Raw genomic sequence first — 27500 nt, 5'->3', positions numbered from 1 at the left:
GTTTTTGCAAAGTGCTTAAAATGTAACCACGGCATGCCCTGCTGAAATAGAACAAAAAAGTACCTGCACTATTGTAACTGTTTAACTGTATATATTTTAACTGTGTAAACTGGAATACAGAAGGTTAACGTCAGAAAAATAGCTGGCATTAAATTACTTTATGGCCAGACCATAAAAAGATGTTATCTTTCAGTTTCAGTGCAGCAAGAGACACAATTTCTAAAACTAGAGAGCTTTCTATATTGTCTTGGAAGTGTTTTATTGCTTTATGACTTCCACAGTTTGCCAAAGATCTTAGGTCTATGTATTTTCACAGGTAGATGCTAAATACTTCTAGCTTCCAGCAGTGGAGGGGTTTACCTGGTATAGAGTCAGATGACAAGAAATGATGTCCTTCTGCAAGCTATCCCAGCAGTAATATTTGAGATATTAATTTAACAACTCTTTGAGTCTCAGCATTTTGTATTCTGAATTGGACCTGACAATTTCTATTCTCCACACATTTACCTTGCTCTTTAAGTAAGCTATTAGGGTATATAAATTATCTTAGATACAGTCAGCAATATAGCAACACTTAATTTAGATGTTTTTCTTTATTTATTAAAGACTGTCCTGCAATGATGTTTTAAATATTTCCTATGATTTTGAACTCTGATGTAACTGTGAATATATACTCGGTATTTTCTTCTTTTATTTATTATTAAATATATTTAAACCTTTCATTGTGGCTGATATGTCTTGAGATATTTAAGTTTTGAGAGTACTTGCATATTTATTTGGTGACACTGTACAAGCCACTACTAATAGCCTTGCTCTTGGTCAAACTACCATTTGTATTGATAGTAAGATTACACAGTAAGATTGGACATCCTTTGTTAAGGACCTTAAAGTAGCTGATGGGGGTTCTGGTAGCAGTGATTACTACCTTATAGTCTGGGCAGAAGAGGGCATAGCTAGTAAACCTGTGCCAGCCTTTCCCAGGTGTATGTGTGTAAAATCTCCAAGAGTGTGTGTGTGTCGGCTACATGGGCAAGGACATGAGGCACTGGTTGGACAAAGAGAGTGTTGGACTACTCGGCTTGGAACCCTGGCTAAAGACTCAACTCTATACCAGTGGCAGTGGAGTCTTAGTGGGGATCTGGTGAAAGAGGGAGAAACCAGCCCCAGACTGACTGTGGTCTCTATATGCTCTTAATGGAAATTGCACTTGATGCAGAGAGCTGCAGCTGTAAATTCTGTGTGTATACCTGTCATCCTCGCACTGTATGTCCCTCACTGGTACTAATGGTGAGGATTTAGGCTCCATGATTACCGTTCCAGTGCTGGGGCATCACACAGGCATTGAAATGCTGGTACAGAAGTGAATACCTGTAATAGCATTCATGCTCCCTAATACCTTCCACCTGCGGCTTCTTCTGCTATCTTGCACTTAGCTGTATACATCACTTCCACCTGTGTCCGATGGCTAATCTCTTTTTATTTCCAGCATAGAAAGAGCAAGAGGCCAACATACAGAAAGCAGGAAAGACTTTTTGCATGGCGGGGTTAGTTCAACTATTATTTATTGACCTGTGCTGCATATACTGTACTGTTTCTAGGCCAAGTTCACTTATGACACCCTTCTGCTTGTCTCTTCTTCCTGCAGGTCAAGAACATCACAGGAGTTCACCGACATGTCAGCCTCTACCTGCCCTAACTCGGTGTAGCTGTGGCTGTAGTGGATAAGAAATCTGTGTGTTTCTCTAGAAGAGGGTTTTGAACTCTTCCTAGCAGATAGCCTTCCTTAATCACAACTGTGGCTCAGCCATCAATGGCAGAGTTGGTGTACTCAGTGGTTGACAGGTCTGTGGCCTAGTACATAACATAGCTGGAATGGACCGGCTCAAGAACAGTAAAGTTTTGAGTTTGTTCAGTGTACTTCCATACATTTCTTTGCCATATTTCCCTGACATCCTGGAATGGGTCAGTTCTTAAACTAATGTTTCATTTGCAATTCAGAAATATAATGCAGACAAAGGTCATTCTGTGTTAGTGATAAAGATCTGCTAATTCCGCATTTGCTTTTCTTGACAGTTATAAAAAATTCCAGTGGGCAAAGATAATTGTTATTTATGCATGTGTTTATGTATGTATATATATGTATGTATGTATGCATGCATGTATGTGTGTGTGTGTTTGTGTGTGTGTGTGTGTGTGTGTGTGTGTATATATATATATATATATATATATATATATATATATATATCTATAGTTTACTATCAATATTTCGCCATGCAATTGCACGGCTTTGAAGTATTCGAACAACATATGTTTGAACACTTCATAGTTCGGCAGGTTATGTGAGCGAACGTTATCATTGCGAATGGACTGTGCAGTCGCAATTATAACGTTTGCTCATGTAAGGGGATCGCGGTACAGTGCGGTTAGGGAAATACATCCCTTTCCTCACTGTAGCGCGATCTCGGAGTTGGAATATTAAGTTGGGGGGTGGGGGGTGCAGGGGGGCTTGCCCCCCTGCATAGATGTGAGTTTAGGCTAGTTAGGTAGGTAGTTAAGGGAAAGGTCGGAGTGCTGTTAATTGTCGAATTAACAGCTGTTTTCGGCATTAGGTACATACGGAAATGTTCATTTCCGATGTTAAAATTCGAACTTTCGTACACTTTTTTTTTTATTTTCGATTTTTTTGACAGTAAACCTATATATATATATATATATATATATATATATATATATATATATATATATATATACATATATATATATATATATAGGTGTGGTCATGTGTGTGTGTGTGTGTGTGTGTGTGTGTGTGTGTGTGTGTGTGTGTACATTCTGTTTCTAAAGTTGAGAAGAGATACCACAAAATTAATTGCACTGTATAAGGTCGCAGAGCTAGGATTTATGCCATCCCCATGCAGTAGAGTAGAAATGCTACAAAACCATATTCTTGCTACATGTATCAATTAAAATCTCAGTTCAAGTTGCAGAGGCCCATTTTTATAAGCAATAAAAAATGATATAGTAATAAATGTGCTTCAAAACAGAAACTAACTTGACTGACTTGCAGCCTAACTCCCTGAGCAGCAGTGATGTCTGTAGAACCTTTTCCAGTATGCATATGTGATCCCTGCCTGTATCACTATTTAAAGCAGATCCAGAGATCACTCTCCTGAGAACTACAGGCATGCACTTTTTATTGATACTATGCTGCTGCTGCTGCTGGTGTTGTATTACTAATACATAAAAAAATGAAAACCTGTTTTAGCATTAAAAGAAAGAGGCCTCCCACTCAATTCCTTTTTTGCCAGTCTTGGGCTTGAAATGCCCTAGAGCTTCTGCAGATCAAACCAATCGCCATCTTCATCATTAGAGACTGGCAGTTTCACTTTAATAAATGACTGGTGTAAAATCACTCTATCATAACATTAAAGTACCGTAATGCTGCTCAGGAGATTAAATGATTGTTTGGTTGTGGTGGGGCTGCTGCCATCCATAAAATATTTGTTTTATGTCATGAAATAAATGTGCGGAGGGGTTCATATATGGTGCACTGTTGACAAATGTGTACACTGAAACAAACTTGGAGGACACAAGTCCAAAAGGAGCAGATAGAATCAGCAATTACAAAGCTGTAGCTTGACTGTAACAAAAATCTTTTGGTCCTTCAGCAGCAGATTTGAATGCCATTGATTGATCCAAACCACCTGTAAACTCACACTATCAAATAAAAAAAGAAAACACAAAATTAAAAAGCAAACACAAAATCTAAATTGGGTCATTGTATCTTAATGCACTGCATGTGTGGTATTCAGATATAGGTATAAGAAGGATTTATCTCCATAATAATGCATATGTATTAGACTTGATTTTCTCATAACTAAAATGATAAAGGTATCTTCAGGGTTTCTTTTTTTTCATTCTGGTACTAGATTGGGAAAATAGTAAACACATCCTGAAACATTTTTTTTTCTTAAGCCATAGGTATAAAATACATAACTGGTCAACAATCTTCTATATAGTGAAAATGTATATTTACAGTTCTTTCTTTGAGGAATACCAGGCTTTCAAATTTAAACTGTTTTCCCCACTGATCTTTTCAAAACCCATTGTTAAATAAAGTCTTGACTTTTATGTTAATGATGCCACACAGTGAAATGAAAGATCTGAGTACCTTCCATCATGCAAGAAAGCCAAACAGAATAATTACCTTGATTTGTACCAAGTACATGCAATTTATTTTTCCAATAAGTGGTAAAAGAGGCTTCAAATGGGAAATAGCAACGAATACATTTTCCAAACACTCAGCATATATGTCTAATGCAGCTTGTTTGCTGCCCATGGGTAGAATGCTCATTTCTGTTGCCCTGCTCTGCTAACATATGCTTCACCACAGAATGATATTTTTGACAGTGATACTGTATCATATAGCAGTTTGACATGCATTCATTTTCATGTACAACCATGCAATTTTATACACTATACTGCTATGCTCTTTACACATAAATAAGTAGCTATTAATGTGACAATGGGTGATAGGATTTTAAATAAATATGCCATGTATAGCAAGGGTAGTAAATAATGATATGTGCTACCTGAGTAAAACAGTTTATAGACAGATAGCTATATATATATATATATATATATATATATATATATATATATATATACACACACACACACACACACACACACACACACACACACACACACACACACACACAATTGTTTCATGAAACCGTGGGCACTCATGTGAGTGACACTCCAAGCAGCAATCAGTGTAGAGAAGCACTCGAAAAAATGAACAATTGTTACTTTCTTTTTTTTTTTTGCAGGTAGGGGCAAATCCCCCTGCACCCCCCACACACCCTGCTAATTATATATACTAACTCAAAAATCACACAACAGCAGGTTTAGGCCAAATTCCCTTACCCTGCTGTACCCCAATCCCATTCAAAAGACTGCCGGCAGAAACTCCATTAGGAAGAACGATCAATCATGAGTGTTTGCTTTATCTTACAGCATGCAAAATCATTCGCTCAAGTGATCATTTGCTCTTCCTAATTGTAACCATATATTAATATATCAAGACGCACACACATATTTTCACTAAATAGATATGACTGCATGATGCACAGAGCTCTAGTCCTTTCATGTGGCAAAGATAGCTTAATGACTAAACAACTTGGCTTCAGTTTTGGAATTTGAGATTTGGTTCCATCTATTCCAACATACGCAATGTGTAACTATAAGTAATTCACTTGAATATTTCTCTACCCCTTGGTCTCTTGTGTGAAAGAAATGCTAGTGTTTCAAAATGACTTACTGGTTAATTACTTTTTAGAATAAAAACTATTGTTTATGGTAAACTTCAGGGAACCCTGTGCAGTATTTTTGCTGACTGGAGGTAATTCAAGTAGCACACTATGCAAATTCTATAGTCCACCATCATCATTAATAAAGGGTGTAGATTTAAAGTTATAAATGGTCTACACAATTTATTGAGAGAAGACAAGCAACCATCAATGTAGGATTACTAGACTACTCATTTAAAGGCTCCAAGCAGGAAATATTGTACTTTTTTAAACATTTTTATGATTTTTGGACTCCTAACAGCCCTATTTGGTGATTCAACTAGTACATAAGGGGCATCACCTACTCTTTCCAGCAAGTCTCACAGTATGTTTTATATCAGTAACCAAAATAAAACATGCTGAGAGCACTGTCTCACAAATAGTTTAGTTCCATGCTTTACATCATGCCGAACTGCTCTCAAATTAAGAAGAAGAGATATCAATTTAATTTTTTTTTTCAAACAACAGAGCATAATATGCCCCAAAATTTTGTAGTACACAATCTATAGTGGAAGATGATATGAGTACCTGATATTGGAATTGAACCCAAAGACTTCTTGTATTCCTTGAGTCAGTGATGATTGTACTACATGTTGAGTCACAAGCACTCCTAACAGTAATTATAATTCCTATTTATAGTAAGGAAAAAGTTAATCATATTCTTATGGTAAAGGTGACTTTGTGTTACTTTTTCATTGCATGATTCTTTATTATTTGCTCAGACAACAAAAATATTTTTAACCAATAGTCCTTTTTTCCATAATCTTTATTCAAAATGTTTTAAAAATATGTAATAACAACTCCAAATACATCAATTGTTAGATGAAAAACATTGAAACAGTGGACGAGTAAAGACATAAGTATAATGTCAACAAACTTAACAGCAATAAACTATATACCCAACTATTTTCAAAAGTGTTCTAAACCAACAACAGATAATATATACCTGATTTTAAGAATAATAAAAGAGGTTAATCAAACAGATGCAGACAAAATTTGAGGCCTAGTCAGAAATTAACAAAGGAGAGTAGAGGGAAATCAGAGAGTAAGTAAGGAGATCCAAATACATTTAATTATTTCCAAGTTAGAGATATTGAATGCAAAAGAACAAATATAGAATGAGGTCAAATAATATATTCCAGTATTCAATAAAACATGGAGAAGTTTTTAGATTAAACTTTAAAAGTTTATGAGTTAATTAATTGCCATATATTTGAAGCCTTTCCAGGTAGTGAATCTTTATCCTTCTAGTTTAGTGTAATATAAAGTTTCATTAGGGTAAATAATGTGATTAAAATGCAAGTCTGAAGTTTTGTCAGACCAGGTGGAAGAATATGTAGCATGGTAAATTCTCATGAAAGGGTAGTTTTCTCATAATCCATCCTTGTAAATCTAACTCTCAGGGAACACCAAAGCTTATAGGAGCCTTTACAACTCCAAAAGATGTTGAGGAGTTCAACTCTTTGTAGTTCACACTATGGACAGAAAGGGGGGAATGAAGGATTAAATTTGTTTATGACAGCAGGTGTAAGATATGCATTGTTAACTATCATAAGGTGTGTGAACAGAGTTTTTTTAAATGGGATTGATTTGGCAGTTAGATGGAAGGATTAGATTAATTGGTTATTTGAGACAGATGGATTTAATTTGGTTCAGTAGTTTGAGAAAAGGACTTCATTCTGATATCTAATTGAAACAACTAATTTATAAATGTTAGAGATCATTTTTTCCTCATTGATAAGAGGGTCCAGAGAGTTTGACAGGTTTTAATGTCTTTATCATTTAGGTTGGGGTTGAATATGATTTTAGAGCATAGATCTCTGAAGTGTCCTAGAATGATGGTGGAGCTCTTAAGGAGATTTAGGGAAGCTCTCAAGTTTGAGATAGATTGGTCTCAAAAAGGGTAAACATCAAGTATTCTTCTTTCCTTTAATAGGGAGAAGTTATTTAAGTTGAACATTGAGTTATTAATTTTTAAGTTTGGGTTAAGGTGAAATGGTTGTAAGGTTATGAGACCACTGGATAAGTTCAAAGATTCAATTAGTCTTTGTAAGGTATTTATTTTGTTCTTTAGGGAAGTGTGTAGTTTGGAGTTCTGCAGACTCATTTTAAGAAGGGGGGCTTTGGGATTAAAGTCAAAAGACTTACCATAATTTTATAGTAATTCAATCTGGGGAGGGGACCATGATTTTTTTACTTGGGATATAATCTGATATTACTATTGGTCTGCTACTATTGATTATATTGTAATATAATTTAAAGTTGGGAAGGTTTAGTCCCCCTTTGTCTTTAGGGCATATCAGTTCTTGTTAATAAATTTAACTGATTTGGAAGACCATATGAATTTGGCAAGGGTAGAACGAAGTCTTCTAAAGAAATTGTTATGGATTGTCACTTGTGAGGTAGTGAGGATGTAAAATAACCTTGATAAAATAGTCATCCTAACAGTTGTTACTTTTGATAGGAAAGGTAGCTGGAGCTTGTTCCACCTGATACACTCATGTTGTAGGGTTAACCATAGGTTAGTAAAATTACTTTGGTAGAAAGATTTGGGATCTTGCTAAAATGAGATTCCTAAGTGTTTCAAGCAATGTTTTATTTTGATTTCATATGACCAGAGGTATAGAAAAAGTAGGTCTGATGAGTTAAATAGCGGATTTGTAGAGGTTTAGTTTGTAACTGGAAACTTTAGAAAAGATTTCTATTGAATTTAACATTTTGAGAATATCAGAACTTGGTAAAGTAAAATAGAGATTTAAGTCATCTGCAAAAGCTGTGAGAGTAATTTTGGTGTTATAAGTTATTGGTACATGGTGGTAAGTTTTCTGAGTAATGTATAAAAGTAGAGGTTGAATGTACAAGTTAAAAAGGTATGGAGATAGAGGCCACCCTTGTCTTGCTCCATTTTTTATATTTATCAGGACTGAGGTAATTTTGTTTATATATATAGTAAGGTATAAGCATTAGTATAGAGTGTCTTAACTAGTCGAACAAAGGTAGCAGGTAAACCAAAGTAAGGTCAAACTAACAGAAGAAAATCTAGGTTAAGTCTGTCAAAAGCTTTAGATGCATCGACTGCAAGGGCAAACAAAGGAATATGATTTAGGTGAGAAAGTTTTATCAAAGTATCTAATGTGAGTGTGTTATCACAGGTTTGTCTGAACTGGATAAAACCTGACTAACTGGGTGATATAATGTTTGAGATAAAATATTTTATTCTGTTAGCTAGAATTGTGGTATAGTGAAGACTTTGACATCTACATTAATCAGAGAGATATGCCTGTAACTCCCCGGGTCTTTGGGATTCGTGTTTTCTTTAAAGGATGAGAATAGTTTTACAAAAGTTAAAGTGAGGGCCCATAATGGAGTTTTCTGTTATGTAGCTAAAAAGGCATACTAGCTCTTTAGATGTTTTCTGATTAAAGAACTTGTAAAATTCTGTCATAAAACTATCAAACCCTAGAGCCTTGTTAAAAATAAGATTATTAATTACAGTTATTATTTCCTGCTGGGTAACTGGAGATGAGAGGTATTTCTGATGAGTTTGATCTATCATTGGAAAACAATTAGTTTGTTAAGAAATTGTATTTTCTCCTGTTTTGTTGCTAGGGGAGACTGAACATCATATGTTTGTGAATAAAATTGTTGAAAAACCTGAATAATCTCAGAATTAGAAAAGTAAGTTTTGACCTGATATAATATCTCAGATATGATGGGGAAGTTTTATTTTAGCTTATCAGTGTTGTCACGAACTTAGAGGGGGTGTGTGACCTTTCTGAGTAGTTGGCTAACATCTTAGTTTCATGAAAAGATAGTTGTCTCACATTAAGTGAAATAATTCTTTCTGGAGAAGGTATAATTGATTTTCAGTATCTTGGTTAAAATTAAACTGTAGATCAGTTTCTAATTTAACAATTCTTTTTAACTGACCTTTCTTTGGTCTTGTATGAATTGTTGTACTATGTTGCTTTATTAATAAGGAACCCCTTATTTAGTCCTTTTGAGACTTATATCATTTAAAACTGAAGAAAATGAGTGACTTGTATTCCTCTTAACAGTTATAAGTAAGACAATAACAAATTTCAGTAGCAAACTGTAGAAACAATGCAATACAAAAGATGTACATAGAGCAGCTTACATGAAATACACCTTTCAGGTTACATAAAAGTCCAACAGGTATATAAAAAAATAAAAAATAAAAACAATAAATAATCGAAGGTCATACAAAAAAGTTTTCTGCACTTTTTCAAAAATGTATTTATTTATTTTGTGACTCCAAACAAGCAAAAAAAATAATAAAATAACAAAACAAGCACACAAACAAAATTGCTGACATGCATTGAAAACATGGAAACAATGTTCATGCCTTGTTTGAAGGACTTTACTGTAATTTTTAATCACTGCCATGGAAAGATTTGTACAGTGATCCACAAGCTAGGGAGCATGGTTTGTGTGTTTAAAAACTAGGGTGTATGAGGTTTTCCAGTTTCAACACAATTGTCTGATTAACACCTTGCTTTTATTCTGGAAAACTACTCATTACAGCAACCATCAGATTAAGCTTGGTATATACCAATGTAGTTCACATAATTCAGCTATTGGGTTGGCACTTTTGTTCTTTGGTTGGATCTAGCTTCAGGTGCAGCTATTTAAAATATATCAGCTACCAGTTATTATTATTAGCATTAGCATGGTGAAGAGGTTTAATCAATAGTTGTAATTTAAGGGCTATATCTAGACTGCAGGCAGGATTTGACACTTCCTACTTTGTAAGCATATGGTAAAGACATATAGTAATGAGTGAGGGTTATCTGGCAATTATAAGTTAAGGGGGTTAGTTACAAAAATAAATAAATAAATAAAAATCAAAGGCATGTTATCTGTTTAAGTGCATAATGTTTATAACTGTATATTGGTTATAAAGAGGAGGAGTGTCTAATTAAGTTATTAATTCTGCGTGTTGTCTTCCTTTTATAGGTGTTCCATAGCATGCATTTATACAGCTTTCACTTAGAATAGCACCTTCATTGATGCAAGATTTTCCAGCCATTCAGTATTTAGTTAGAGCAGTTTTTGTTAAGCAAGTCAACAGTTTCTGCTTGTCAGTAGTTTCTGTAATCATAAATCATGTTGTAAAGGCATAAGTCACACAAGTAAATTTTAAATGTTGTGGGATTTATGTGTGAAAGCGTTATATCTATCCCTCTCTATACACTCACACACACACACACACACACACACACACACACACACACACACACACACACACACACACACACACATACATATATATATATATATATATATATATATATATATATATATAAAAGTCCAACTAGTGCACAAATTCAAACCCGGTGCTCTGATTCAGTTAAATACAGTTCCAAAAACAAATCAGAACTCCCCAGAAATCCATTTAATAAATGCTTGATAAATACCAAATCCAGATGTAAATACAAACCCAAATAGCAAGACATAATCTTCAAAAAATATGTATTTAATAAACAACTCGAATAATGAAAGTTTGAACAGCAGCCATAAACTACAGCATGTCCAACAGTAAACAGCATACCAGTTTTGCTTCCCAGCATCATCACTGCAGTAGTGTGCAAGCTCTGAATGGATGGACTTAATCATCATCATCATCGTCATCCCTTTTTTCCCCATTTTCTACATGGGGTCAGGGTATCGTGTTAACTGTCACCAACTCTCTTGATTCAGTGCCACTCCTGCCTACTTCAACACTCATGCTTGACTGTTTCAGACCTTCTTTCACACAATCTATCCACATCTTTGATGGACGTCCTCGCTTCCTCTTACCTTCTTCCTGTCTGTCCCAAATCTTCCTCACCAGATTGTCTTCTGCTTTTCTACACATATGCCCAAACAACCGTAATCTGTTCCTTTGATCTTTTCTGCAATTGGAGCTGCTCTGGCTTCTGCTCTTATGTCCTCATTTCTTCAACTGTCCCACAGTTTGCATCCTACCACTTTTCTCAGGCACTTAATTTCCATCACCTCTAGCTTCTTCAACTGTTCTGCCTTTACTGCTTAGGTTTCTGTACCATACAGTAGTATTGGTCGCACTACTGTCTTATACAGCTTACCTTTCAGCTTCTTTGGCATTCTTCTGTCATAGACTACACTTGATACTCTATGCCAGTTGGCTACAGCCCCTCTGATTCTAGCTTTGACTTCTTCATTCAGACTTCCCTTCTCCTCAAATACCCCTCCTAGATACTTGAAGCTGTTTACATGTTCCACTAACTTCCCTTCTATCTCTATTCTCAGCTACCTCTGATTTCCCCAGTTTGCTGCCATTACCACCATCTTATCTGTGCTTAGTTTCATCTCATGTGCCTTCAGATTTGCATTCCATTCTCATATTCTTTGCTGAAGTTCTAGCTCAGAGTCTGTCTGTACTGCCACATCATCTGCATAGAGCAGCTTTGTTGATCCATCCCCTCCAACCTGTTTCTTAATTTAGTCCATCAGCAGTATGACCAGTGTGTGTGTTTCTGTGTGTATTTGGTGATTCAGACAAACTTAAATAGCCACTTAAAGAGACCTTCCAACATATTTAAAAAAACAAACAACATTATTAACTACTCACATCCCCGTAGTTGCTTACTTAAGCTAAAAGTGCAATAACAACATGGAAAAAAAAAAAAAAAAACAACACTAAATTATTCATCTACCAATATTCATTAAGACCAGGCTTATACATTTCTCCCAAATTTATAATCCAAAGTTTTTTCCTTTCTAATAATTGATGTTTATTTAATTTTGACAATGTATTGCCCACTATGCTATAGTATATATATATATATATATATATATATATATATATATATATGTATAAAAGTACTACATTTGTCAAACAGCATTTTTGTCAATTTTTGTCAACATCTGTTTAATTGACACAATCCAACTTAACAGATGATAAACACATTTTGACAAAAGTAACAGATCAAATGATTCTTGGAGTTGGGGAATTTGCCCTTTACTTGAGAACTGTGCGAATTCAGAGTTAGAATATATCAGAGGATGTGAGGTCAGCCAGCAATATTTTCTTTTTAATTTTGTTGTAAGGTTTTGCATGTACAAGACTGATGCTCAGCTTAAGCTTGGTAGTGTGTCAACATGAATAATGGTAACCATTTGATGTTGATATTATTCACAGTGATATTAATGCTGTTTGATAAAGGTAAGTGAATGCATACATACATATATATATATATATATATATATATGTATATATATATATATATATATATATATATATATATATATATATATATATATATATATATATGGTTCCCTATCAGAAGCCTGAAACACTATAAGCCTGAAAATCAAAATCCTGAAAACTATAGCCTGAAAATTCAAAATCCCGAAAACCCAAATTCCTGAAACTCAAAATCCTGAAAACACAAAATGGACATACTGACATCATTGTGGCTTTGCTATTGTTAGCCCTGTGGTGTTAGGTCATGCGTTGGGTTCAGGTAAGTGTCTTGATTGGTTTTATGTTAGGGTTAGGGGCGGTTTAAGTGAGTTAGGGTTAGGGTGCAGGTTAGGCATGTATGCAATAGTGACAAATATTGGGGTTAGGGGCGGTTTAAGTGAGTTAGGGTTAGGGCGCGGGTCAGGTGAGTGTGCGATAGTGACGGACCTTAGGGTTAGGGTTAGGGTCAGGGTCAGTTGGTAGATATTAGTGTCTTTATAGTGATATATTAGCATTATTTGTGTTTTCAGGATTTTGGGCTTTCGGGATTTTGAATTTTCAGGCTATAGTTTTCGGGATTTTGATTTTCAGGCTTATAGTGTTTCAGGCTTCTGATAGGGAACCATATATATATATATATATATATATATATATATATATATATATATATATATATATATATATATATATATATATATATATATATAAATATATATATATATATATATGTGTGTGTGTGTGTGTGTATATATATATATATATATATATATATATATATATATATATATATATTATATATATATATATATATATATATATATATATATATATAAATATGGTTTAAATCAAAATGCTGAATGTTGGTTCAGCGAATGCGGAAAGTTGAACGTTACTTAGTCAACTTTCCGTGTTGCCAAACATTAGGAGATTGAGATTACATATTAGCGAATGCAAGTGTGCATTCGGTGATAGTAACTTGATGTTATGAGTGGAGTCGCAGTACAGTGCAGAGAGAGAAATGTATCCCTTTCTTCACTGTAGTGCGATCTCAGAGTTAGAATATTCAAGTTATAAGGGTGTAGGGGTGCAGGGCCCTTGGCCCCCTGCTAAAACATGAATGACAGTGTAGGTGTTTCACTTACGTTTGCACCTACACTGCCATCATGATCGATTTTCGACATAAATGTTGAATCTGTTGAATTCGATCAACAGATTCAACATTCTAACCTAATTAGTGTGCTGGAAGTGTGATGTCATTTTCGTATGTATTTATGTATGTATATATATATATATATATATATATATATATATATATATATGTGTGTGTGTGTGTGTGTGTGTGTGTGTGTGTGTGTGTGCGCGTGTGTGTGTCTGTGTGCGAATATATATATATATATATATATATATATATATATATATATATATATATATATATATATAATAATTAAAGGGTTAGTTACCATTATGTTCTCACGGCAGTCTTGTTTCATGATACAGTTTTTATATCCTCAGTAGTTCAGTGGTTTACATCACTGGTTGTTATAGTCAGCATGCAGGGTTTTAATCTGGATGTGTTTTATTATTTGGCTTAGTCTAACAAAAGAGAGAGAAAACAGACAGCCTATACAATTAATTATTTTATACACCTAATGTGTGCCAGATTCCCTTTTCATGTTATTTATGGCACATTAGCTTTTTTATCTTATACAGGTAAGTTTTATAAAATTATTTTGCATGTATACATTGCAGTCCTTAGTTAGTGATGTAAGTCTATTTTGGCAGGAGTAAGTTAATAGTGCATGTTTTTTGAGGTTATGAAGACATTTAATGGCCTTTAATGGCCTTTCTGTGACTCTTAAGAGGCTGGTGTGTTGATATGAAGCTCTGTTGCTTTTTCTGTGTTGGTAAACCATGATGTTATTTTTAATTTGGCCTCTGTTCCAGGCATCTCCTGACAGTCAGTCTTTTAGTTAACTATACCTTCACTTAGGTATAATATTTTATCTGTCTGAATGCTCTCGTTTGAAATTTAAATAATGTATTTGAATATTTGGTATTAAGTTTTAACTCAGACTCTCTCTATAATTAAGACTGATGAAAATGGGGATGAGGAGGTCTAGGTAGGTATAGAAAAGCTTAGCATCTAAAGAGATCATTGATAGCGATAACTTAATTTTTTTTCATAGATGTCAGAGTTCCAGGTGTTAGGAAGCCATCACTGTTCAGGCTAAGGGCCTGTCTGAAAATGCAGCAACATCAGATTTGAACCACTCAAAGAATCCAGTAGCATCATGCAGCAAGAGGGAACATCAGGAGCCAGAGTTGGTAGATGGGTTGGAAACATTACCCCCAGACAAAAGATCCAGATGAAAGGAGTGCAAGAAGATGGGTGATCTCATGTTGGATGAAGTGAGCACTGCAGCAACCTTATTGGAAGAGCTGGCTAATGTCATTGATTCTATGTCCACTGGGGAAGTTACAGTTTCATGGCAGGTGGCAGGGGAGTCCTGGGATGGTTTCCTTGAGCTGTTATCCAAGAGGGGTAGGACAAAATTATTTGACTTGTTTTTTGAGAAAGATTGCAGGCTGTACAGGATGAGACCTTAACTGATTTCCCTGATGTGCACAATGCAGGTCATTCTTTTCCAGATATGATGATTTTCAGTCAAGATAGACTTGTTATTTGCAATCAAGACAGGTTCCACCTGAAGCAATCTTTCTCTGGGTTCTGCCATTATATTCCAGATAGCTGCAGTGTTAAAGGATAAAGTATCGAGAGGGGATTGTTTGGATACTTTTGATTTAGTGGACAGTGAAGGGGTCCAAATATTACTAGACCAAGGACCTAGTGACAGCCACAGCAGTTTTGGAAAGAAAGCAAATGGAGAAGGCTTAAGTGAGAAATTGGAATAATTGGGTATCTGATTTCGTCTGTTTAATGCCCATTGTGGTGAAGAAAGATCCCTCTAAAATGTTTCCTCTGTTGTCTTATTTTAGTTCCAGTTAGGATGCCTAATGTTTCAGAGGGGGTTTATCATGGCTGTTGCATGACAAAAAGTTCTAAAAATTAAAGGCCATTGACCCTTCTCTTAAGTGGGAAAAAGAACATGTAGACGTGGTTGGGAGCCATGGTGGATAAAGGCTAATGGAGGATTGGATCAACTGATTGAGGTAGTGGTACATCAACTCACGATTTCTAAAAACAAACTTATTAAATACTGGAAACTTCAAGTGGACAATACATATGTGCATGAATTCATTAAGTTGGGTGTTGTTTCAAAAGGATTACAATCATGGAAGTTCCTCTCAGGGATGGAGAGGGGCACCAGCCCCCATCAGGTCTTATTGAAGTTATTTGACAAACAAGGGTTTGAATTAATGGAACTGCTTATGCAGCATAACCAGTTGGGTTTGGAACAATTGGAAGCTAAAATTACCATGCTTGATGACGGTATTTCCAAGGATTTGGCTTTTGAATTACACTTTTTTTGTTAATAAATTTGTTTTTTGAACAGTACTCGTGATTTCCATGGACTTGTTATAACATAGTTTAGAGCCAATCTTGACAGCCTCTACATTCCTAGTATTCCACAGATTTTTTTTTCTGATCCATGGTGGATAAGCCCAGATCCTCAGGATCAGGAAAGTTTGGAGAAAACTGCAATACGTTCAGACCTTGTTGGTCTTATAACAAATGTTTAATTCTTGGCCCTCGTTCTATTTTCTGCAGGTGTGCTCCCATTGTGGCAAGGGCCACATGCTTTTAAGGTATTAGTCTAAGGATGGTTTTGTCTTAGACAAGAAGAAAGCCTAGCTAGAAACACCTTTTGGAGCCAAGACCTAGAGTTTGTTAGGGCATGGCTCTCTTTTATTTCGTTCTTTCTTTTTTTGGGGTGGGGTGGGGGTCTTTCAAGTCACTTGCTGGTGATTAGTGTCTTTCTTTTCCAGAGAAAACAAAAGCATTGGGCACTATTTTATCAAATTATCCCAACAGTTTAGTTAGGCAGAAACTCATTAATGAATTCTCCAGGGTTTTTTTTTTTGTATGAGAGGTTAGTTCACCATTTACAGAGTTGTGTCAATTTACAGTCTGTCTTGGATAAACTGGAAGCCTTAAAAGAGCTAATTGTTAAAGAAGTTGCAACACAAAAGGTGTTTACAAACTTTTGCTTACATGATTTATGCTACTCGTATGACTTATGTGCTGGTGGGGGGACTTTTCATGTGGGTGAATTGCTTTTTAGTCTTACCTGGGGAAATGTGTATATCCTTGATGAGACTGTTTCTGTTTTATAGAGATCAAAAACTTATCAGCTTTCATGGGGGTGTTTAGTTAAGTTGACCAGGTATCAGGTTAGCAATTTCTGACTAATTTGCTGGGCCAGGACAATGCTTAGCCTTCCATTTATTAAGTTACTCTCTGATATAGTCTTTAAGGTCTCCTACTATAGAATTATCATGCATAAATCCTTTTGTGCCATTCTCCACAGAGGATTGCATATACAAAATTTACCAAGTACAGACATCTTGCCTCATTCTTTCTGTAGTGGGAAAGCAACAGACTTGCTTAGGAAAGGACAATTCATTCACGTTATTAAACAGGTGGAACATTGCTCTCCCTCTGTCTTTTTTAAATATATTAGATAATCCTTTGTATGTTATTAATGGTTAGTCTCTCTCCTAAAAGTAACTTGTGTTTTCATTTTTGGACATTCTTTTATTGTTTTAGCATATAAGAGAGCAGCAGATAGAACCAATATTCAGAATTTGAGCTTAGATCCAGATGGCATGGAGGTGATTTGGGAGAGGCTTTTCAGGTCTGCATTTTATTCATATGTTACCTACGCTGGAAGAAGTAATTCATTAGATGTGTATTCCTCAAGTGTGAGTTTTGCATTTGGTTGGCAATGATATTGGGCTTTTACCAAAAAGCCAATTACTCTCTGAAATTTCTAGAATGCTATATTTAGTACAGTCCTTTTACATGAAGACTATTATTTGTTGGTCAGCCATCATTCTGAAACTATGTTGGGACTGTTAAGGAAATATATAAAACTTACACTTTAGCCAAGCAACATGTTTTATTTAAGAACACGATCAAAGGAGACCAAGTAAAATAAACCTGCATCTGTTCAAGCTACAGGAGAGCTCTTATTTTAATAGTAAAAACAGAATATAACTGGAACAATTATTATTTTGCAGTATTAGCTGACGACTAGAAAGAATAATACTTTTACAAGATCCTGCTGACAGAATGTCCACATGCTCTCTTATTATAACCTTAACCATATTGAATAACTAATTCTATTTTTGTGCAACTGACCTCATGAAGTAGGAGCATATGATTGTGTCAGAAGAAATAACATTTTAAGTCACATTAACATAGACTGCATTTTATTTTAGGATGGATTTCACTCTTGATTTGTTTTCTCATTAAAAAAAGTCTCATTTTTTTTCACAGGACACTGTGGCATCTCCCAAAGCTGTGGAGTCTATGCATACATTTGTGAATCATAGGATATTCAGGGCAGCACCAGGTTTGGCATTTTATGTAATTGACCACTAGGACTTTAGGGCAGAGATTTCATTTGGTTTTAGCTATATAGTATGTTTGCTGGATTTTGGGCCTGACTTAATGAATTTAAATTTCTCTTTTGCTATCAAGGATTTCTTGTGAATTCCATGTTCATAATGGTTTAATATGTTTTTAGTCACATTTAGATACCTAATATCTTTAAGAAGTAAACTGTACAGTGAATTTTGTTCTCTTTGTCAAAGACAAGAAAGTGGAAGAACAGGCATGAATGCTTAGTGGGCCACTGTGGAGCAGAACATCTACCCCCTTTCAATTCACACTACTTTTCTCTGTCCTTTTAGATGGTTTAGATGTCAAGGGAGTATGAGTGGAGGCAGCAGCTTTGATCTCATCGGGCAAGTGTCAAGATGGTGTGTGGGTCAGATAAGGCCACAGGAGGGAGGGAAGGGCAGTTTACATGTCACCTGCGATAAAGGCCACACAAGTTGTCAGCTGATGACATGTCATTTTATGAGGTAATGGTTATACATTAAACAGTGTTGTTATATGGATAAAAGGTCACAATGGTATTGTGTGTCTGTGTGTTTATTAGGAGATCAGTCTCAAGTTTACATTGCTATATCTTCTGCTCAGTCAAGCACACTACAAAACATTCTGAGTACTTCTATATTATAGTCAAATACTGGCAAAGATGTCATTGAAAAGCATTTGGAATAAAGCAGCAGTGAAAATGTGCCTCCTTCAACAACTTGCACTGATGTCAGATAAGAACAGAGAAACCAGACACAGTTCTTAACCAAATACTAGGCAAAAGACAGTAATTTCTTAATTGTGATTTGCTACTTGGTACACAATACCTTTACATAGTTTTCAGAGACAGATCACATGTGTGGACTGCTAAGTTGTCATATACTTTACTGAAACCAATTGAGAATTATTCATACATACCTCTGATGTCTAGCTGTCACCAGCAACTCATATAGCAGCTCAAAAAATACTGCACAAGCACAGAAAAAAATATAACTATACCATGAAAAATGATAACACATCAACAACTTTTAAACAAAACCTTGCTTCAGAAACATTTAATTTTCACTGCAATTTTGATTCTTTGTAGACTTCTACTCCAAATCCCATCTTTCACGTAACAAATGAAAGTTTGTAGGAATAAAAAATTGGCATGGCAATCATATGGAACATGCTTTATTATGTAGCGTTTTACTGATAGTATATATTTGCCTAAACTGCTTTCAGACAAGTAGGTTATTGTAATTAACTTTATTTAGTTATTGGTAAACAGACAATAAGCTCAAATGACTCACCATCGAAAGCTTGGGAACACTGACCTATGTAAAGGACCTTCTCAAATCAAGCAGTAAACTGGTAGAGATTAAGATACTCTAAGCTTCATGACAACAGCATTGCAGCCTTTATTCTGTGCTGCATTATTAAATATGTTGCTGCTTTATTTATTTATTTATTTTTTGTAATACAGTCACAGGCATGTATACATTGTTCTTTACAGACCCTGTCTTCTGCATAATCTGCTCAAATGCATTCATGTTTATTTACTTAAGAATGCAAAAAACTGATAGCTGTCAGGCAGTTGGTAAGTAGTAACCATGGTTGTCCTGCTAAAAGTAACTCTTCATTCAAAATAAAAATGGCAAGCAGACTTGCAGACTGTTAGGCTTTGGACTACTCTGCAAGCTGACAAAATATATAAAATCAAATATGCAAAAAATTGATATATAAAAGCTGTTCTCACCTGTACTGTTCTCCTTTTACTCTGAGGATCTGTCTTCTGATTTTACACACATTTCTTATCTAAAATAACTGAGAAGGCTGCAAAGAGCAAGTCTGTCATAAATTTATAAAGAGTAAAACTGGGATATTTAGAATTTTGACATTATGTATGTGAGTAGGGCAAATATGCTTGAGTCTGATTCTCTGCTACCTAAGAGCATTCCCTATTCTATGAGCTACAGTAATCTCAGGAGGTGCAGCCTTGCATACCTGGGAGGTAATGAATGGAACAAAGACCCCACATTTCAAAAATGCCTTCCTGGCAGAGAGCTGGACAAAACTGACCTCTTTCTGTACTAACGGCAGAAAGCCCTCAGTGTTCACCCCAATACATAGCCCTCAATTCTTGGACATTCATGCTGTCATATTCTCAGAATATGTAGTGCTGAAAGTTCCTGCTTTATCCACCAGTTACAGTTTCTCCAAGGTTACTTTACAGGTTGCTGGAGTTGAGACAGCTCACATATTCTCCACTTGGGAAGCCATACAAAATCTACTCTCTGGGCCACTCTATGAAACTGTCCCAGAGTGAAATTGGTACATATTGTGACTCTTTACCAATGGTCAGATAATAGGTCTGTAACTACTAATCTGACAACATACAAACCATCAGAGAACAATGAGTTTAATAGATTAGAGGACTGAAGCAGAGCAGAAGCAAATGATTAAAATATAAATATATAGTCATTTCTTTATTTGCATTTTCAGACATCAACTGCATATGTGAACGGACCCATCTTGGGCTCTTTTCATACATGATCCTAGCCACAAAATCCACTATCTTCTCTCTCCTTATTGAAGTGTCAGCACTCAAAATGCCAAGTTTTAACATGCCAAATAGGAGAAAAAAAAAAGACTGGACATGCAGGAGAAGAACAAATCTTGAACGTCACACTTCTCCTTTAAACTTCTATTTTGCAGGTGCAAGCTTCCCTGCTCCCCCTGATGTGGGGTCAACCATCTCCTCACACTTCCTGAACTTATATATACTAATTCTGAGATTGCCATACCTCAGATAAAAGGGAATATTCTAGCAAATGGCCATCTTGGATTTAGTATATGTAAGTACATTTTCAGCCATTTAGTCTCTGTGTTTTGGGAGTCACTCTAGCAGGTTCCAGCATTTCAAATGATTACTGCATCTTCTTCTTATGTGATGAGCAGAGTACATGGAAAAAACTCAGACAGAGGTTGACAGCATACAATCTCCATATAGTGACAGGAGGTCATTATTGAACTATAAATCCTGGAACTCTGAGTAAGAGTTAGAGTTCAACCACTGAGTCAACATGGCGCCTGGTATATGAAATACATATACTAACATCTCTGGAAATCCTGTAAAATACTATATATACTGTTAATCTCCATACAGCACTGACACTAGCTGCATGTTATTGAGCCATTCTTAAAATTGATGAACTGTAGTATGCATCCAAATACATACTAGACCTGGAAGTCACCTTACAGAAGGCCGGATCCCCATGACTGATATTAGTATATACAGTAATGGATTCACTTCAGAAGCTCTAAATACTGAAATCACGAATTTCAGTATCTCGAGCCCAAGAAGTGGAATCCACAAAACAACGAAAACTAAAAACCATGAAATTCAAAACCTCGAATACCAGAAGTTTTGAATTTTGCGGTTTTACTACACACACACACCATCCACCAAACAAACACACACAATCACTCTACTACATGAAAGCAGGGGAGCAAGACCCCCTGCACCCCCCATGTAGGGGCTGCGCCCCCCACACCCCACTACTTAAATATTTTCACTCCGAGGTCGCACTACATACAAACACATACAAACCACCACCACACAAGCTACTTTCTCTTCACACACACACATCACAGCAACAAAACACACTGACACACACCACAGCCCCTACCCAAACCCCTTAACACACACACTTACCTGAATACATAACCACAGCAGAACATCAGAAGTGCAAAATTCAAAACCTTCGGTATTCGAGGTTTTGAATTTCGCTCTTCCAAACTTTCGCTATTGTGTGGATTCGGCTTCTTGGGCTTGAAATACTGAAATTCAAGATTTCAGTATTTCGAGCTTCTGAAAGGAACCGACAGTAACACCCCTACAGGAATATACTGGAAGGAAGTGAAAGATGGCTATTCCCTACCAAACTTATACACAATGACTCTTATATTGTAACCTAAAGAACCTTTACAGCCTTTCCTTGGTAATGACAGTACACTACAGCCTGGTGTTACTGGTGGTGAGGATACCCCCACTGGCCAAATTCACTAATCTATATAAATTGCAGTGGGAGAGACTCTAATGGCATAAAGTCGTGGCCTCAGCAATCCTAGTCATGTGCACTAATTGTAATAGGACTGAGGCAAGAGTCTAGTGAGCATGCTCTTTCCTAGTCCCATACAACTTTACTCATTGCAATATCATAGGGATCCCAAGAGCCTCTATGGTGTTTAGTATTGCTGGAAACTTCTTCTCAGAAACTGAAAAACACACCATGTTTTTCATGCTATCTTGACATTATGTGGGGTATTACTGCCATGACATCAGTCAGTGAGTCTGCAGTGCTATTTCACAATTTTTTATTCCACAAAATTGCCAAAATAGAGACTAGCATACTATTGTAATTTTATTCTGTGGTCATTTTTGGTTTCTTCAATATTGTGCATTTTGTATCACCATAATATGACTTAGTCTGGTTACAGTAAATCGGATAGTTTGTATCTTCTGTCAGATATCATGACAATGTTTTGAGTAGTTGGCTTATTTTCTTTTTCTGAATTACTCTAAGCTGAGTTAATGTAATCTGCTAAAAATTCTTGTTGCAATCAAATATTATTTTTACAAAAAAGTAGCTATAGTATTTTTAAGGCATTCAGAGTTGTAGATCAAGCTTAGCAAAGGGTATTAACAAATGGTGGACAGGAGCTATAGCTTTTAAGTTTTGCATCACTACTGTAAAAACTTTACATGATGGAACCAGAAATTTAAGCTTTGAATGCCATTACTGGTTCTGACTGCACTGCTTGCCTTGAGTATTAAATAGCTAAACCCAAACCATGGCACACGCAAATAAGCTTTATATTGTATAGTTACAGTTCAGGGTTGTAATCATTGGTTCTCCAATATCTCCTCAGACTTAATCTGAGTTCATTGTATTACAGTGCAATCTTACAAACAGGAATTAAAAGTAGATGCAGTTACTTTGCACACACAATCTAAAAAAAAAACAGTTACAAGTATGCCAGGTAAATGGCATCTTTATAGCACCAGGATGCACATACCAAGCATATCATATTACTGCTATCACTTAAGCAAACAATAAGAAAACAAGTGCAAACCTCATGGTTTGCTTATAAAATAAGCAATCTTAAAATATAAAGTAAAGTAGAAACAAAAAGCACCAAAACACGGCAACAACCATCAGCTTCATCTGATGAAGCACATTGATTGTGTGAAAGTGCTTACCTTTTTTCATTAAAATTGTTTTATTTTATGGTCGTTGCCGTGTTTTGGTGCTGTTTGTTTTTACTTTACATTGTGTTCTTGTTGACCAGCACCACCAATTCCCTGAGGAATGTTTGCTTTTCATATTTCAATCTTAAAATATATATATAAATGGTAACAATTAACTCTGAATAGTCTTATCTGAATTAAATAAGTTAAATAATTTTCTTTACAAATGAATATTCAAACAGTGCAGGACTTGTACAAGAAACTGAAAATAAACATTTGAAGAAACAGATATTATTTCGGAATTTCAAGCTGTCAACCAACTAGTAACTAACTGCCTTGGCCAAAGAGAAAAAGTATGGTATTACTTTCTGGCTTTCAGAATCAGTGTGGTTTTTAAAGCCATTAAAGATAGCTGATCAAAAGTTGAACTCTATCTTACGTGCATGCTCCAGAATGTATATGCATTAATCAAATTGCAGTAATTCCCTCAGTCTCAGACATTCCTATGTTTTTGGCTTTGCTTAAAACTTTGGAAGATAATTTATTCTATCTTCATTCATATTTGTAGTGATAAAGGTAAAGGATTGTCAAGCTCATGTCCAATTAAGGAAACATTTGACCTGCCTCTCCACTACACTGTACATTAGCATTGCAATAGTGTACCCCATTTTTGAAACAAGGCCTAGTCTCCTTTTTTGAACTTGCAACTCATTTTCAGAGTAGAAAATGCAATTATGTACCATTTTACATTTGTTCTTTCCCATATCACAATTTACTGAAAAGATGAGTAAACCTCACTTTCTTTTACCTGTATCTTTTAAACAATTGTTTCCATTAAAAATACAGCTTCAATATAGCTTAGTTCACTTCTTATCTTTGTTCTTTTAAAATAACAGAATCATTTTTTTTAATTTATTATAGTTGTTTTTCTCAAAAAACGACACAAAATTATATATAATTGTTCCATAGATTATTGTCATTTAGTTCACTATCATATGCAGCTTAAATGAAATGGATCATTACTAAATGTCATCATGGTAATTAACCATATGTAGTGGAAATTAGTTTTGAGGGCTGTACTGAATTTTGCTTTGACATCTCAAAATATATATTTTTATTTGTATTAACAGGAGAGCATTAGAATTCCTTTCTAACTTATGTCCAGACAGTGTTAATCATATCAATATATTATATGAGGAAATTTTGTATCATATTTTAAAATAAAACAAAAAAACTATCATTATAAAGCCAGTTACAATCATGCTACTTATAAATGGAAAATATTGATAGGTACTCTTGTGATTTCCAAATAAAATTGTTGGTTTCCAATCTCAACTTTTTAATTACAACTTGAAAATTTTAATTATGTCTTCAAATATTAACATTAAGATTAATTAAACCTTCCTTTAGGAAAAATTCAATGAAAAACAATTATAGTTGTTCCACTATATTAATATGCATAGTGCAAACTCTCTTACAAGGGAGTTGTTGTGTAGTGTACAGTGTATGTGGTACAAGTGTCATAAACAAGAATCACCTTGCAGTAATGTCATATGCATTTAAACCTGCAGAAGCTGTACAGAAGACATGCACAATGCACTACTAACAAATAATACTGTTCTAATATGTCTACCAAGAGATGGACCTACGGAAGGATCTGTACATGAAATACTGATTCTAAGCTCATACCCAAGTACAAATCTAGTGGGAGCATCCCTTACTGCATAAGAGATATCTGCTGGCTCACTGCTTGCTGCATAAGCATCTTCATATCCTGTCAATATGAGGTATGCAGGTGAAATGATGATGGGGCCTCAGGACAGTGTTTATTCATTAGTGATTATTATTTTAAATGGTAATGAATACTGGGGGCAAGAAGAACTGATGTGTGTCACATTTCTGAACACATTGCTCTAAATATGCTGGTACGTTTATATTTTGCTATTTGATGCTTGTCCATACACATGCTGTTGTTTTCTTTCCTTTTTGGGAGTACTCTGCAGACATGGCCAGAGGTAGTTCATAGGAATGCCACCCTCCCTTGGCCTAGCCTGTAGAGTAGAATAATTGACTGGTACAAGCCTTCCACCTTTTAGTGTGTAATTGGTTAATATGGTTGTGATAGTATAACTGTTTGCGCTGAACGCAATAATGGAGTATGAAATTCCATCCCTCCATTAAAATATTTGATTTTCAGAGTTTCCGGTATTGTTGAGGGTACAAAGTGTCTTCATTTGTATCCCCATAGTTTCCTGCCATGATATAGCAATATGCTCACTGATTCACAGGTTTGTGAATTGTGGACCAGTTTCTGGAATTTCATTTTAAAATTGTTTATGCACCATTTTCACCTTGGTATGCAGCAGTGTATGATATTATTCTATGTTATAAGGGAATTTATACAGGGCACTGTTTTGTGACTTGGACAACAGATCAGTCCTATATAATTGTGGGTCATGTTTGTGAACATTGGTCATAGTCTTTAAAAATACATGACCAAATTTAACATCAAGAATCATCCCAGCTTAATTCTTTGTAAACAGCTACTAAACTAAAGAAGATCAGAGTGTAACTGGACAAATACCAATAAAGATGCAGTACTTTATCTCTACCCATCTTTTGTTAACTATTTCTATCACCACCCACCTTTTGTTAACTTTTGCTATAACCAGTTTTTGAGTTCCTTTAATACTGACATGATTCCCTCTATAATGGATAGTTCTTGATTCTTCTGATGTTTTTAATGCATGTGGTCAGGAAAGTTAGATATTTTGTATATATATATATATATATATATATATATATATATATATATATATATATATATATATATCTTGTGGCATTTGCATAAACGTACTGAATGCATGGCAGTGCATAAATAACATGATAAAATATTTTTAAACTGAACAAGCAAAATATTATCTGGTAAAAGACAAATCTGTTTTGACAAAATGCCACAGCCACCCTGTCCCCCCTTTACACTCTACCATTCCACTTCAAACAGATTAGAACCAAAGAAATTGAAACACAATTGGCCTAAATAGACATGGATACTTCCCCAGGCTCAGATAACCTAGCCCCTTGATTCATTCACCTTCGCACTCACATATACATCCTTTTTTTATTATTTCTTCAAATCTTTTGGGTTTCTAATACCTTAAAGTTCATGAAATTAATATTGTTTCACTCGTATGATGTCAGCTTATAGTGCTCTTCATAGCACCAGCAATGTGCCGAGCAATGACTACTTCTTCAATTCATACAGAGTTACATTTATTGGTAACATATCTAAGTATGATTGTAGACTCTTTTTTTATAAGACCCATTGCTCCTACTACTATTGGAACTGTCTGGGTATCTTTCTTCCACATTGCTGTCATTTCTGCTAAAAAAATCCTGATATTTTCTGACTCTGTGCCTCTCTGTACACATGACACTGTAGTCATTGGGTGTAACAATTTTAATGATCAATGCTAATTTTGTCTTCTTTTCCTGGATCACTATATCCAGTTTTCTATCACCTGTCTTTTGAACTGTTGGTAATGGATGATCCCATGTGATGTAGACTTCATCATTTTCTATGATGCTTTGTGGCTCATGTTCCCAGTATTTTTCAGCCACTTCAGTACCATAATGTTTGCACAATCCTCAGGGCAACAGTCTTGCCACAGTATTATACCTTTCAGTATATGGTCCTTCTGCCATTAGTATGTCACAATCAGCAATGGAGTATGCAACTGTTTCCCATTCAGTTTTACAAAACCTACATTTGTCCATTTCTCCATGTTCAATGGATTTTGTAAACCAGTATTTACATAGCCTACTATCTTGGGCCGTCAATGTTAAACTTACATCACTTGGTTTAAATTCTCCTCTCCTTAACCATTCTTACGTTTGTTCCTGATCAACATGAGGTTCTTCCAGAAGTTTTCTATACTTGCAACTATATTTATACATTTTCCACATTTCTTACCTTCTCATTTGGTGCTTCAACTTATATTCTTTCTTTTGTTTTGTTTTTTTTTTTTTTTTTTTGCAAATTCAGTTGCTGCCTGATTTTTATCTACTTCTGGTTTGACTTCCATTCCCACGTGATACCTATATGCTTCTGATAGATTAAGC

This window comes from Protopterus annectens, chromosome 3.part0 (genome assembly GCF_019279795.1).
Source record: "Protopterus annectens isolate FY-2018-M chromosome 3.part0, PAN1.0, whole genome shotgun sequence".
NCBI classification, from domain to species: Eukaryota; Metazoa; Chordata; order Ceratodontiformes; family Protopteridae; genus Protopterus; species Protopterus annectens.
The sequence above is the reverse complement of the archived record's forward strand: the minus strand, read 5'-3'. Positions refer to the sequence as shown.